This window comes from Myotis myotis, unplaced genomic scaffold, assembly GCF_014108235.1.
Source record: "Myotis myotis isolate mMyoMyo1 unplaced genomic scaffold, mMyoMyo1.p scaffold_m19_p_3, whole genome shotgun sequence".
Taxonomy (NCBI): domain Eukaryota; kingdom Metazoa; phylum Chordata; class Mammalia; order Chiroptera; family Vespertilionidae; genus Myotis; species Myotis myotis.
This window is the reverse complement of record NW_023416335.1, coordinates 105,265,850-105,278,304: the sequence shown is the minus strand read 5'-3', so window position 1 is coordinate 105,278,304 and position 12,455 is coordinate 105,265,850. Positions and strand designations below refer to the sequence as shown.

Sequence of the window (12,455 nt, the reverse complement as noted above, 5' to 3'; positions counted from 1 at the left end):
CATGACCTCCTGGTTCATACACTGACTCTCACCCACTGACCACACTTGACAAACCAACTCTTGAGTTTGTTTGCTGGGGAGGAAACAGAGAGAGACTCAAGGTAAATGCAAATCATCTCTAATGGTGAGGAATGAATTTTACAAAGAAAGAACAAATGGTAGCAAAAAGTAGTGAAACTCTAACTTAGGCACTTGCACTTTTTGCTCCTTTCCAATCAATTTTCCTCACAGCAGAAAGAGAGGTTGAAAACCTAGATGGCATCTAGCCCCAATTTATAATCTTCTAGTGGCTTCCATTTGCTCGTGTGGATTGTGTAAGTGCTGCCTGACCTGGTCCTACTTGTCTGATCTCATTACTCCTCTTCCCTTGTTCTCCACCTCAAAGTTTTACTGGTTTCTTTTCAGTTCCTGGAAAACACCAACATTTAACTTGAGAAGTTCTTTTTCTCTACTTACCCTTAGCTTTCTTTAAGTCTCAACTTAAATTATCCCATCCTGAGAGAGATCTTCCTTTCCCTCTCTCTCTCTCTCTCTCTCTCTCTCTCTCTCTCTCTCTCTCTTTCTTTTTATAAACACCCTTTCATCTTATTTTCTATTCCAGTCCCTTTTTTGTTAACTTCAGGACATGCCACAAATAAACAATTTTTTCTCTTATTGTTTTTTGGTTTTCATCTGTTTTTTTTTTTCAATAAAAATATCAGTTTTACAACAAGGATGATATCTGCCCTACTCATCATTGTTTTTGTCAGCATCCAGCACATTGCTTGGTACATAGTGGGAGTTTAATAAATAATTGATGAAATGAGAATGAATAAAATGCATCTCATGTTTAGAATTTATAATCACATTTGGCTGAGGCTAGCACTCTGCATCACTCATAAGATCTGTAAAAAGAAAAGAAAACAACCCCACACACTGATAAAATAATTTCTGTAAAAGACTATATTATTTCACACCATCTGCTGAAAAATCTATCCCTTTCCCCACTGAATTTCCTTGACACCTCTGTCCTGACCAGTGTTGCTCAGCTGTTAGAGAGTCAGCCTGCACACTGAAGGGTCTCAGGTTCAATTCCCCATCAATGGCACGTAACTGGGTTTCAGGTTTGATCTCCAGCCCCAGTCTCAGGCCTGTGTAGGAGGCAACCAATCAATATCATTCTCTCACATCAATGTTTTTCTCTCTCTCCCTCTCCCCTCCTCTCCCTCCTCCCTTCCACTCTCTCCAAAAATCAATGGAAAAAAAATACCCTCATGTGAGGATTAACACAACAATAACAACAACAACAACAACAACAAAACACAAATCAATTGACCATTCTGGACTTTCTATTTTGTTCCATTGACCTATATGCTATCCTTATGGTATTCAAAAAGTAAAAAAAAAAAAAAAAAAAAAAAAAAAAAGAGGGAGGTAAGCAAACTCTAAAACGGAAAGCAACCTGAAAGAAATGAATCTAATCTTTTAACATAACTACCCAGAATTATTTCATGTTACTTTTGGGGGAGAAATTTACATACAATAAACTGCATAGACCTAAAAAGTACAAGTAGATGAGTTTTGATATCTGTGTGATCACCACCCCAAACAAGATACTGAATATTTCCATCACCCAGAAAGAAAGTTCCTTTCCTGTCAATCCCACACCTCCTACCCCCAGGCAACAGTGTGCTGATTTCTATAACTTGCCGGAAGCCAGTCCACCCTTGCTGCTTGACACAGTCGCTGCAGGGAAGAAACATCTGCACAGCTTATGTTTCAAGGGACCTGGCGTATATGGCATATGTTTGCTCCCCCTCTTGGCACTATGTGTTTTAACCAGGACCACCTCCCTGAGAAAGGTTGTTTCCCCAGGTGGGGATTTTTCCCTGGAGTTAGGGATTAACAGGACTAAGGAAGGGAATAAATCAGTAAAACCCCTTAACTAAGTACCAGGCGGGTAGTTAATCACCTTAACTACGAACAATCACACTTAAGTTACATAATCTTTATTTAGGATAATCTCCTTCAGTTACTTCCCTGTAGCTTAACAGAACAGTAGAGTAGTGACCTTGGAATGGAGATAACAAACGCTCTAACCTTTGGAATAGAATGGATAGGATTAAAATCAAATGGTATAAATACAGATGTAACAGGAGAATAAAGAGAGAACCTGGCTGGAGAACCTGGCTGGAGAACCTGGCTATGCTGATCAACTGAACGCTCTCTCCGTGTCCTTCCTTCTTTGCTGACTCCGTCCACACCTTTGGGAACCCCTGGACCTGCTGGGGCTGGACCCTAACAATAACTATTGATTAATTTAGCTTGTTCCTGAAATTTATATAAACAGGATCACACAGCATGTACATTTTTGAATCTGACTTCTTTCATTCAATACAATGTGTTTCTTTTCAATATATTTCTTTTTTTTATATTTTTATTGATTTCAGAGAGGAATAGAGAGGGATAGAGAGATAGAAACATCAATAATGAGAGAGAATCATTGATTGGCTGCCTCCTGTATGCCCCCTACTAGGGATCAAGCCCACAACTCAGGCATGTGCCCTTGGCCAGAATCGAACCTGGGACCCTTCAGTCCACAGGCCAAAGCTCTATCTACTGAGCCAAACCGTCTAAGGCTTCAATATATTTCTTTATTGATTTCAGAGAGGAAGGGAGGAGACAGAGATAGAAACATCAATGATGAGTGAGAATCACTGATCAGCTGCCTCCTGCACACCTACTGGGGATCAAGCCTGAAACCCAGGCATGTGCCCTTGGCCAGAATTGAACCTGGGAACCTTCAGTTTGCAGGCTGACACTCTATCCACTGAGCCAAGCTGGCTAGGGCAGTGGTCAACAAACTGTGGCTCGTGAGCCACATGCGGCTCTTTGGCCCCTTGAGTGTGGCTCTTCCACAAAATACCACTTGCGGGCGCGCAGGTACAGTGCAATTGAAACTTCGTGGCCCATGCGCATAAGTAGGTTTTCGGCCTGGGCAAGTCTATTTTGAAGAAGTGGCGTTAGAAGAAGTGGGGGGTGTCGGTCGGTCGGGCCAGTGACCTCTTTGTGCATGGGTCAATGCCACATGGGCTGGACCACTACAGTGTTTTTGAGTTTAATTTGTATTTCCTCATATAACTGATTTATTATGTCTATGCTGTGTAATTTCCATTGTATGAATAGACTTCAAAAAGTTAATGTTATTAAAAGACTAGGAGACAGCCTGCTTGTTTCGCTCAGTGGTTGGGTATCGACCTATGAACCAGGAGGTCAGGGTTTGATTTCCAGTCAGGGCACATGCCGGGGTTGCAGGGTCGATCCCTAGTAGAGGGTGTATTGGAGGCGGATCAATGATTTTCTGTCATCATTGATGTTTCTATCTCTCTCTATCTCCCTTCCTCTCTGAAATCAGTAAAAAAATATTGTAGCACTTGCCGGTTTGGCTCAGTGGATAGAGCATTGGCCTGCAGATGGAAGGGTCCTGGGTTCGATTCTGGTCAAGGGCACATGCCCAGGTTTCAGGCTTGATCCCCGCTACCTCAATGATTCTCTCTTATCATTGCTGTTTCTGTCTCTCTCTCCCTCTCCCTTCCTCTCTGAAATCAATACAAATATATTAAAAATATTTTAAAAATGAGACTAGGACAAATAAAAGATGTAATAACCAAAGGCCATTCATGATCTTGGTATTAAAAAAAACACACAAAAACCATAAATCCATTACTTTGACAATTGTGAAAATTTAAACATGTACTGGTTAATAGGTACTATTAGGGAATTTTGATAGTTTTCTTAGCTCACTAAAACTTTTCTGTCCAATTTCTCTATTAATGGTACCACTGTTTTTGATAGATCCTCCCTTCCCCCAACTGGTGGGTGGAGTATGACGTAACCTGCAGCCCAGAAATACTTGAGTGCCTAACCATGTCCGTTATATGGACTATATATTGAACCACCCATCAGCACCTGCCAAATACCCTAAACCCTTGTCCCTAAGTACCTGAGTGCCTAACTATGTACCTTATATGGGCCATACATTAAGCCACCAATCAGTGTGCGCCGAGTACCCTAAGCCCCCATTCCTTCCCATTCCTCCCCTGAAAAGGAGTGCTCACCTCTGCACGGGTTGCTCTTCTCCCCTTGCGAGACAGCCCAGCAGGTCTTTCTCCTAATAAAGTCTGTAATCCTGGTTTTTGGCTCCCGACTTGTCTTTCATTCTTCTCAGTCACTCATGCTTAATTCTTTAAAAAAAATTTTTTTTTTTATTGATTAGAGAGAGAAAAGGAGAGAACTTTGATTTGTTGTTCCACTTATTTATGCATTCATTGGTTGCTTCTTGTAGTACCCTGACTGGAGATTGAACTCACAAACTTGGCATATGCAGACAAAACTCTAACCGAGTTACCTGGCCCAGGACCTCAGGCTTAATTCTTTTTTTTTTTTAATCCCCATGCAGTCTCATGATGTTAATGGAGAATGGAGAGTTAGACCTTGGTCCTTGAGTTTGGCTAAGAAAGAATTCTGCATCAAGGACTCTAATGCAAGAAGTTTATTTAGAAAGTCACAGAGGTAGAAGAAGTGAGCCACTTGGCCTACATGTACTCAGGAAACATGTTACAGATGTTTCTATCTCTCCCTTCTTCGCTCTCTAAAATCAATAAAGACATTTTAAAAAAAAGTTACAGCCCTGGCCGTTTGGCTCAGTGGTTGGTTAGAGTGTCAGCTGGAAGACTGAAGGGTCTTAGGTTTGATTCCTGACCCAGGATACCTACCTCAGTTCCAGGTTCAATCCCTGGCCCCTGGTCAGAGTGTGAGTGGGAGGCAACCAAATTGATGTATTTCTCTCACATCAATGTCTCTCTCTCTCTACCCCTCCTCTCCCTCCCTTCCACTCTCTAAAAAAAAAAAAAAAAAATCAATGGAAAAATAACCTTGTGTGAGTAAAAAAAAGTTTCAGAGGCAAAATAGGGCCCTTGTGGCTTAGGAAAAAGGAAAAAAATACATGCCTAAGGAAAGGAAGGGGGGCGGGGAGGAGAGGGAGGCACAGGGGAGAGAGAGAGAGAGAGAGAGAGAGAGAGAGAGAGAGAGAGAGAGAGAGAGATCGCACACTGGGTCCTTTGTCTTAGGGTTTTTATCAGTTCTCTAAAGGTGGGGATTTTAGAGGAGGTTTCAACGGAGGATCTCAACAGAAATATTCATCAGCTTTCCAGGTGTCTCTACTTTCAGGGTCTCTACTGATTGGTCAGCTGCACTAGAGGAGGGGTCATTAGTCTTTGTATCTGGTCCTGATGTGGGCCATGGCATTGCTTCATCTGGTTTTATTGCTTTCCTGGGCCTGGAGCTGAAACAAAACTGAGGCCTAGATGTTATCTCTAGTTGGACCAAACTCTGTTGTCATCACAAGACCGACAGACCCTTCTTGTCCTGAGGGCTTAATGCTTAAGGGAGTGGTAGAGCAAAGCCTTGTTCCTCCTCTAAGGGGGTAAAAAACCAGATGATTAGCGATATGAAAGGTCAGGGGGTCTAAACCAAATGACTAGGGAGGAAATATCACGTAGTGGTTCTCAACCTGTGGGTCGTGACCATCAGAAAACACATATAGCATATCAGATATTTACATTACGATTCATAACAGTAGCAAAATTACAGTTATGAAGTAGCAACGAAAATAATTTTATGGTTGGGGGTCACTACAACATGAGGAACTGTATTAAAGGGTCGTGGCATTAGGAAGGTTGATAGTTGTTTTCTCTAGTTTTGCCTGTTGCTAGGCACCTGGGACTTTCAGCTCTGGTGACATTCTGTACCTGGCCTTTGGTTCCTGCACTGCTCATGCATGTTTAACTGCCTACTCTATCAATATCAATATCAATTCAGGTTCTTATCACTTTTTTCCCCATAGCTTAATTGAGCTATGTATGCCACACAATTCACCTATTTTAAATATATTCAAGTATATTCACAGAATTGTGAAACCATCGCCCCAAAAAGAAATTGGTACCCATTAGCAATTAGGCTTTTATTGGTACCCATTAGCAATTAGCAATCATTCATCAGGCTTTTATTGCTCCTGATCTGGCTCCTGGCAACAGCCTTCTAACTCATTTTTAACACTTTCCTTCTTCCAATTTATCTCATGTACACCACAAGCCATTTGATTTCCCTAAAGCAGCGATGGCGAACCTATGACACGCGTGTCAGAGGTGACACGTGAACTCATTTTTTTGGTTGATTTTTCTTTGTTAAATGGCATTTAAATATATAAAATAAATATCAAAAATATAAGTCTTTGTTTTACTTTGGTTGCAAATATCAAAAAATTTCTATATGTGACACGGCACCAGAGTTAAGTTAGGGTTTTTCAAAATGCTGACACGCTGAGCTCAACAAAAGGTTCGCCACCACTGCCCTAAAGCATGGTTTACATATTCTGTCCTCTCCACTAGATACCTTCAGTGACTCCCGCAAAATATGCTGAGTTCAAGTACACATCCATTAACACACATTCTATTCCAGGTCCAGTGCTAGGTGCTGTGAACAAAATGGATTATCACTGAAGATTCCCTTTATCTCCACAGTGCCTCTACTCATGCAGGGCTCTCTACCTAGAATGACCTCTTTACCTCCACCCGCCCCCCAGAAATCTTTCCCAACTTTCAAAGTCCATCTTCCCCCAAACTGGCTGCGAACTTCGCAGCTCTCCTGGAACTTCTCTATCACGCCTGCGTGCACATACTAAAAGCTCAATATTGGCTTGTGGATACAGAACACGTTCTGTGGAGGCGGCAATGCTCCTTGACCCAGGGAATCGCCAGCCTCTCTCACAGCACATCAGTAGACCACCGCCCTGCCTCCAGTTATCAATGTATCCACCAAGCCCGGGAATCACAGATTTGAGCCGCTCCTGGGGAGAGAGGGCTAGGGAAGGTCGGCTCTTTCGGTGACACCTGCGCGAAGAGAGACTTCCAGGCCTCTATGGCTCTTACTTGCGCTGGAGCAGAGAACCGCCCCTTTCGGCGTCCCTGGGCGCCCCCAGCCGCCGCGCCGCCGGCGGTGACGGAAGCACGCCGCGGTGACCCAACCTCCCAACATGGCGGTGCGGTAGGCTAGGGCAGCGGGTCGAAGCCACCATCCCCCCTGGAGGACCCTGTTGGAAACAACTGCCGCCGCCGCCGCCTCTTCTTTCTTTTCTTCTGGGTCAGGCACCGTGTCAGGTGAGGGCCTGGGGTTCCGGGCAGGCGGAGCTAGTCCTCACCCAGTTTCTCAGGCGGTTTCACTGTGTAGGAAGGTGTCCGGAGACGGTGCCGAACCACCGGCTCCTCACTAGTTCCGACGCCGCCGGAGTGTCAGTGATGGTGTGACCGTGACTGTGCAAGTGCGCGTCCCGGCTCCTTCTCCCGGGCGTCCTCGGAGCGGAAAGGGCCCGTTTCCTGGTAACTGCACCTACCTGTCCGCCGCGAGCGCTCGTGGAGCGGGCTGAGTGCTGCGGGAGGCGAAGGAGGTCGGCTTCTGCCGTGCACCTTCACACAGAAATCCGGCTCCATTTTTAGAACAAGGCTGGGGAATGTGGACATCTTTTGGGTGAGGAAGAGGTATTTTTCTTGTGATTTGTTTAGAATGATTATAGATTAGCTCTGCCAATCCTGGTAATTTCTGGTGTTAGAATTTTTTAAATCCTTTCTTCATTGATGTCCTGACACCATTATTACTATTATTATTATTATTATTATTATCATCATCATTATATTTTTTCAGAAAACCTTCCTTATCCTTGGAGGCAATGCAACTCACAGTGTGTCGTTTCTACCTATGATTTGTATCCTTTCACCATTTCAAGGAGACCCCAAGTTTTTTTCCTTCGTAACCAACTATGAAGGAAAGCTGCTAGACTTTTTGAATTGAGGCTTTACCCTAATTGGACGGATTTGGACAGTTGTTCACAGGCTCGTTTATCCAAAATAGATCTCACTGTGTTTATTTAGAAGTTTTAGCTGAACTGATAACATCCCCTTTTATATTATATAAAGTAAAACAGACAGAAAGTCTTTTTGCCAAATTGTCAGTAAGATTTCCCCTGGAGGTTTGTGGTAAATCAGAATGTTGATCTCTGCCCTGACTTGTGTGACCTTGGATGAGTTGCCATACCCTTATAATACCTTCTCTTTTTTTTTTTCTTTTAGCTCCCAGAAAATTAAGCAAATGTTTGTATAGGTAGTGAACTGTTTCTACTTCATATACACAGTTGGATACATATACATTGCACATTGATACCTGCAAATTGAAAATATTCATACCATTATGAAAAATGTTTTGTTTTGTCTTGTTAATCCTCATCTGAGGATATTTTTTACATTGATTTTTAGAGAGAGTGGAAGGGAGGAGAAGAGAGGAGAGAGAGAGAGAGAGAGAGAGAGATTGAGAGAGAGAGAGAGATTGGTTGCCTCCGGCACAGGCTCTAACTGGGGCCAGGAATCGGACCTGCAACCCAGGTACGTGCCCTTGACAGGGAATCAAACCTGAGACCCTTCAGTGCTTGGGCCAACGCTCTAAACATTGGGCAACATCAGCCCAGGCATGACATAGTCTTCATTTGATGATAGGCTACTAAGGATTTTTTTTTTTTTTTTTTTTTTTTGCTACTAAGGATTTTGAAATGCTTTAACTCTTGATTAGTCAGGTACTATTCTCAGTCGCCCCTTCCCCCAAAGACTTCTTTTCTTTTTTAATATATATATTTTATTGATTTTTTACAGAGAGGAAGGGAGAGGGATAGAGAGTTAGAAACATTGATGAGAGAGAAACATCGATCAGCTGCCTCCTGCACACTCCCCACTGGGGATGTGCCCGCAACCAAGGTAATGCCCTTGACCGGAATCGAACCTGGGACCCTTGAGTCTGCAGGCTGATGCTCTATCCATTGAGCCAAACCAGTTAGGGCAAGACTTACTTTCTTATGGATGATTGTACCCCAATAGTTGAGTTCAGTGGAAGGATATGTAAGGTTGAGTCCCACCAGATTAGTAAAGAAAAGATGTACTCACGAGCACATTAGTTAATCAAGATTTACTCAATATCGTATACTAAGCTTTGAGGAGAAGTGATTTACAATAATAATAATCACTGTTTTATTTATTTATTTAAATTTTAAATATTTATTGTTGAGAGTATTACAGATGTCCCCCTTTCCCACCCATTGCCCTCCTCCACTTGGTTTCCAACCTATTCCAGTTCTTCAACACCCTACTGTCTGGATCCATAGGTAAAATCTTTGGTTACCCTCTTCCTGCTTCCCACTCACCTTTCCTCTGAGATTTTTCAGTCTGTTCTATGCTTCCATGCCACTGATTCTACTTTATTCACCAGTTTATTTTCATTAGATTTCTTGTTCGTTTATTTTGATTCATTTGTTGATAGATATGTATATGTTGCCATTTTATTCATATTTTTTATTTCTTCTTCCTCCTCCTCTTAAAGAACTAGAAGCCCAGTGCATGAAATTCGTGCACAGGGGAGGGGGGTTGTCCCTCAGCCCGGCCTGCACCCTCTCCAACCTGGGACCCCTTGGGGGATGTCTGACTGCTGGTTTAGGCCTGATCCAGGGATCGGGCTTAAACCGGCAGTTGGACATCCCTCTCACAATTGGGACTGCTGGCTCCTAACTGCTTGCCTGCCTGCCTGCCGTATTGCCTCTAACCCAGGGGTGGGCAAACTTTTTGACTCTAGGGCCACAATGCGTTCTTAAACTGGACCGGAGGGCCGGAACAAAAGCATGGATGGAGTGTTTGTGTGAACTAATATAAATTCAAAGTAAACATCATTACATAAAAGGGCCCGGTCTTTTTTTTTTTTTTAGTTTTATTCATTTCAAACGGGCCGGATCTGGCCCGCGGGCCGTAGTTTGCCCACGGCTGCTCTAACCACTTCTGCCTGCCAGCCTGATCGCCCCCTAACCACTGCCCTGCCAGCACGATCGCCCCTAAATGCCCTCCCCTGCTGGCCCGATAACTCCCAACTGCCCTCCCCTGCTGGCCATCTTGTGGCGGCCATCTTGTGACAATGTCACACGAGGGTGTCGCGCAAGGGCATGACACCACCTAGGCCAGGGGTGGGCAAACTTTTTGACTCGAGTGCCACAATGGGTTCTTAAACTGGACTGGAGGGCTGGAAAAAAAGCATGGATGGAGTGTTTGTGTGAACTAATATAAATTCAAAGTAAACATCCTATCTAATAAAAGAGAAACATGGTAATTGGCGTACGACCACTACCCTTCTCATTGGCTAATCAGCGAGATATGCAAATTAACTGCCAGCTAAGATGGCGGCCAGCAGCCAGGCAGCTTGAAACTAACATGAGGCTTGCTTGCTTCAGTGACGGAGGAAAGCAATGTTCCCCGCCTGCTTTGCGGCCTCTGAGCCTGCAGTTTAAGTAACATTGTAACAAATATAGAAGCTAAAAAAAACCCCAGAAACCTGCTTTCAGCGAGCCTGGGATCTCAGAGCTGGAGTTATATAGTGTTTCAATTATAGAACCAAAACAAACCAGATACCTTCTTTCAGCAGCAGAAGCCTCAGAGCTGGAGCCAGAGCTAAAGCTGGCCCAGAATAAAAAAAAAAAAAAGGAACAGTTGGGAGCTTCAGTCACCCCCAGCCTGAAAACAGCCATCATCCCCTCACCCAGGCTGGCCAGGCACCCCAGTGGGGACCCCCACCGTGATCCAGGACACCCTTCAGGGAAAACCATCCAGCCCCATCCATGCACCAGGCCTCTATCCTATATAGTAAAAGGGTAATATGCCTCCCAGCACTGGGATCAGTGGAGCCGAGAGGCTTCCCGGCACCGGGATCAGCGTGACAGGGGGCAGCGCCCAAACCCCCTGATTGCCCTGCGGCTCTGTGTGTGACAGGGGGCAGGGCCACAACCTCCCTATCTGCGCTGCTCTGTTCGTGACAGGGGAAGGCGCCCCAACCTCCTGATCAGCCCTGCTCTGTGCCTGATAGGGGAGAGCTCCCCAACCCCCTGATTGCCCTGCGGCTCTGTGTGTGACAGTGTGCGGCGCCCCAACCCCCCCACCCCCCACGGGCCCTGTTCTGTGTGTGACGGGGTAGAGCCATAACCTCCCCATCAGCCCTGCCCTGAGTGTGACAGTGGCGGCGCCCCAACCCCCTGATCGGCCCTGCTCTGTGGGTGATAGAGGGCGGCGCCCCAACCCCCTGATCCGCCCTGCCCTAAGTGTGACAGGGAGCGGTGCCCCAACTCCCCTATCGGCCCTACTCTGTGAGTGACAGGGGGGAGCTCCTCAACCCCCTGATCGGCCCTGCTCTGTGCATGACAGGGGGCAGCGCCCCAACCCCCTGATTGGCCCTGCTCTGTTCATGACAGGGTACGGAGCCCCAACACCCCTGATGGGCCCTGCTCTGTTCATGACAGGGTACGGAGCCCCAACCCCCCTGATGGGCCCTGCTCTGTGCATGACGGGGTGGCGCCGCAACCTCCCCATTGACCCTGCCTTGAGTGTGACAGGGCGGTGCCCCAACCCCCCAATCGTCCCTACCCTGAGCTTGACTGAGGGTGGCATTGCAACCTCCCAATCTGCCCTGCTCTGTGCATGACAGGGGAAGGCACCCCAACTCCCCAATTGGCCCTGCTCTGAGCCCGACCAGGGGCTGCACCTAGGGATTGGGCCTGCCCTCTGCCACCAGGGAGCAGGCCTAAGCCAGCAGGTCGTTATCTCCTGAGGGGTCCCAGACTGCGAGAGGGCACAGGCCGGGCTGAGGGACCCCTCCCTCCCCCGAGTGCACAAATTTTTGTGCACCGGGCCTCTAGTCATTACATAAAAGGGTACAGTCTTTTTTAAATTTAGTTTTATTCATTTCAAATGGGCTGGATCCGGCCTGCGGGCCGTAGTTTGCCCACGGCTGACCTAGGCTTTCATTATATAGGATACCCTTTAACTTCTCATGTAATATTGGATTGGTTGTGATGAACTCCTTTACCTTTTTCTTGTTTGAGAAGCTCTTTATCTGACCCTCAATTCTAAATGAGAGCTTTGCTGGGTAGAGTAATCTTGGTTGTAGGTCCTTAACTGTTCATCACTTTTCTTTTCTTTTTTCTTTTCTTTTCTTTTCTTTTCTTTTCTTTTCTTTTCTTTTCTTTTCTTTTCTTTTCTTTTCTCTTCTTTTCTTTCCTCCTTTCCTTTCCTTTCCTTTCCTTTCCTTTCCTTTCCTTTCCTTTCCTTTCCTTTCCTTTTCTTTCTTTCTTTCAAATATATTTATCACTTTGAATATTTCTTGCCACCCAATTCTGAATTGCAAAGTGTTTATTGAGAAATCAGCTGACATTCCCATGGGAGCTCCCTTGTAGGTAACTAATTGCTTTTCTCTTGCTGCTTTTAAGATTCTCTCTGTCTTTAGCCCTTGGCATTTTAATTATGATGTGTCTTGGTGTGGGCCTCTTGTTTGGGACTCTCTGTGCT

General features: G+C 45.2%; 1 protein-coding gene across 15 annotated transcripts in view; it reads left to right on the top strand.

Moving 5' to 3' along the window:
• The first annotated feature begins 7,037 nt into the window (after positions 1 to 7,037).
• Positions 7,038 to 12,455, top strand: part of BCL2L13 (BCL2 like 13) — a 231,199-nt gene continuing 225,781 nt past the window's right edge. For 10 of the 15 annotated variants that reach the window (XR_004966422.1, XR_004966421.1, XR_004966423.1 and 7 more), the window contains exon 1: positions 7,045 to 7,196. The gene's annotated coding sequence lies outside the window, so the exon portion shown is untranslated. Of the gene's footprint in view, positions 7,564 to 12,455 lie in introns of all 15 variants that reach the window. The other 5 variants (XM_036301919.1, XM_036301914.1, XM_036301918.1 and 2 more) reach the window with 3 other exon arrangements.